The sequence below is a fragment of the Miscanthus floridulus genome, chromosome 19, assembly GCF_019320115.1.
Source record: "Miscanthus floridulus cultivar M001 chromosome 19, ASM1932011v1, whole genome shotgun sequence".
NCBI lineage: Eukaryota > Viridiplantae > Streptophyta > Magnoliopsida > Poales > Poaceae > Miscanthus > Miscanthus floridulus.
In genome coordinates, this window is record NC_089598.1 from 26,538,125 (window position 1) to 26,541,515 (window position 3,391).

A 3,391-nucleotide genomic window follows, 5' to 3' on the forward strand; every position below is an offset into this window, starting at 1 on the left:
GGGCTCTTCTCGTATGAGCAGGCTTATCAACCACTCAGAATAGGGAGCTTCTAGCAGGAAGTCCAGATTTGGGACGTTGCCCCTCCCTTGGATGAAAATAGATCTCTTGGAGACAAGCTTGACAAAAGTCAGTTAGCAAGCAGGTGTTCCATAAAAAAAAGGAAACTAGGACTCTTTCAAACTCAACTCCGCAGCCAAAACCATCTTCATGTATACAACCAGTTACATACATGATACATCACTCGTGTGCTAGGACTCCATGATCTCGAAGCTACCGAGTAGGGCTAGGTGCAGCTTATATTAAGTAGGTCTAGTTTATTTGGTGTAGCTCCGGTTTATCGTTTTTCTGTGCATACGATATTGTAGTAAGGAGTCATTTTTTTGTTTATTTTTAAAATATAAACTAAGAACTAGCGAAGTCACTGTTTCTGGATTCGAGCACTTTAGCAAAGAGCCAAAGCCATCTAAAGCCATATCAAAGGGCCCTATTCCTGAGAAACAAGAGCAGAGCACTGAACAACCTGCTGCCGATTGCTTTTGCTCAAGCTCCAGTTGTGCAATGCCTGCCCATGGATGTCGTAGAAGACGGCACGGGCCATGTCAGCATCCACCTCCAGGGACATGAAGCCTTGCCCGTCGTACAAGAACTCGAGCTTGTCGTCGTTGGATCGGAGGATGCCTCTCCATGCCTCGGACCCGCCTCCACTGGTGAAGAACTGGATTGGACTGCAGCAGCAGAATTATCATTTAATTTGCATAATTTCATGCGTGATTAATAAACAATAAGGTAGCAGAGGATCGGATTCCGAACTAATCCACCTCTACCTGTCCCTGCTACTGATATGCTCCAAGCAGTGATCATGGCCGTTGATGTAGAGGTCGACGCCGTTCTCCTTGAGCACGGGGAGGAGAAGCTGGAGGAGCTCCAGGGTGTCGCCATGGGCGCTCACGCTCCTCATCGTGTGGTGCCCTACGGCTACCTAACATCTCGCTCTTGATTTCTTCATTGCACCGTCCATATATCCTGGAGGACCAGTTGTTTAAACACACCGGCCGGTCATGTTAACTCATTATGTATCATGCATGATAGATTCTGCAATTATATACGAAACAGTGGATTGATTCGCTCTGCCAAGATTAATTAGATGAAGACATGCAGTAGTGCGTGCATATATATGCACCTTTAGGAGATGTTCGATGTAGGCTTCTCGAGGCGCGACTTCCCTCCAGTCGTAGTGGTCTTCTCCTGGATCAGTCCAATATATACTTTGAGCTGAAATGGGGTTGTGTCGATGAAGAAGAAATCGACGATTCCTGACAGAAATTCATATCGTTAATAAATTCAGCAGATCGAATCCGTGTCCAGTCACAACTGTAAGACCACCTAAAACGCTCATTAGAAGCGTGTCGTTTGTATGGTTGAACTATTCTTCTTAATTATAATGATACGCAAATCTTTTGCGTATTCGAGAAAAAAAAATTTGCAGAAATGATTGGGTCCTATTATTCCATCCCCACCTGCATTGACAACGAAGGATCTCATGCACATAAACCGGCTGTCCACGTTGCGCAAAGCCGGGTCAAGTTGTGCTAGCACGTCTCCCCTGTAGTCATGGTTCCCTAGAACTGAATGAAAAAAAAAAGTAATAATTGTTCATTCGCCACTTATATACTGTCCAGAGTACATGTAAAGACATACGCCGATTGGGAACTGACAAGACATGACCAGGAATTAACACATGGCTTAATTACCAAGGTACCATGGCTTCTGCAGGCTCTTGGCCGTGTACACATCCACGAAGGAGTCACGGAACGCCCTGTCGTGGACGCTGGACAGGCCGTCGTCCAAGAAGTTGTCTCCGGTGGACACGACGAAGTCTATGCTCATGTCCTCCGCCACCTTCCCCATCTGGATGCTCATGGACGTTTCAGATGTACGAAGAAGCGGTGGTTTTTTTTTTAAAAAAAAGACGTGTGCATTTTCTTAGATAAATAAAGGATATAAAAAAAGACGTGCGCGTATAAAGGTTGAATTTTTGAAACTGTAATGGAACAGGACAGTACATAGACATACCTGTGCTGCTACCCTGGACTGGTTGTACACCCCCTTACGACCCCAGTCGCCGACAACGAGGAGGCGCAGCGGCCGACCCTCCTCCACCGGGTGCTCAACGGAGGCGAGCTCCCTGGCGACCGGCGGCGGCGCGCACAGCGAGAATATGAGCACGGCGAGCAGGAGAGCAGCAAGAGCCATGTGGACTGTGTGCCAGTGCAATGCAAGGCTTCATTCAGGCTTCAGCGATGTGCAACGTGTGAATGATCACGTACGCACTTAAATAGTAGAGAGTTCGAAAGTTGGACGGGTATATACCGTCAAGGTGCTTATTTAGACTTTAGTTTTCACTGGTTTCTAGATTAAGAGACACGGTTTTGCACCATTACCGCAGGCATGGCCACTACAGACAGAACTACAACCTATGTGCGGCAACATTGTATTGATGGGATGCAGCTGCACGAGCACGTAGTTTGAAACCATGCGTCATGGATCATACACATATGGACACGATTGCTACTTTCACATCATCTTAATTAGGAAGATTTTTTTTCGCTCCAAGATTAGTTACCAGATCTATCAGTCAAAGCTACTAATAATTAGCACGATCAAAACAAGTCTAGCTAATTGTTAGCTAAATACCAAACTAATAATTAATAACTATCATATTAGTTGAGCCATACTAACTTATAGCAGCTAATGGGTGGAGAAATGGTCAGAATACCCTCTCACCATCCAACCTTATTCCTTCCCTTTTCCTACGTTGTAGACATCGTAGACCCAACATGCCTACACCGCTGGTCGCTCGTCTCCACCGCCTGCGCCGCCAAGGCCTCCTACAGCCGACGTGTCTGCCTTCGCATGCAGCGCCGAGTCTCCTGCACTAGGACCACGTCGTGTCCTGTGCCACCACTGCTTGCACAGAGCAGCTCATCCCTCCGCCGAGGCCGAGAAGCTCCGAGAAACTCCCCTCTGTTCCACCAGCACCGCGAGTGCCGAGCGGCTCCCCTACGAAAAGAAATGTAGACGCCCCAGAAGCTAACGAGCACGTCACCCTTCATGACAGCATGGATCCATGTTTAGGAATGGCGGCGATGGCTTCAAATCTTTTTTAAGAGCCATCCACACGAGTATGCCGGGCATGTACTAGTAGAGAAGAAGCATTACAATAAAAAAAAGAAACAAGAACAACAACAATCTCACGGAGGAGACAACGACAAAACCACTTCTGCAAGAAACACAAAGCCTACGATCTTGAAAGCAACGGATATCTAGTGACACTGCACGCCAAAGAGCATAGGCAATGTAAACTAGTAGGGGAAGTAGGTTTTCGACAGC

At 46.9% G+C, this 3,391-nt stretch overlaps 1 pseudogene; it reads right to left on the reverse strand.

Annotated features, from left to right (window-relative positions):
* Positions 1-485: 485 nt before the first annotated feature.
* LOC136529491 (purple acid phosphatase 4-like) lies at positions 486-2,254 on the reverse strand (annotated as a pseudogene).
* Between the last annotated feature and the right edge of the window lie 1,137 nt (positions 2,255-3,391).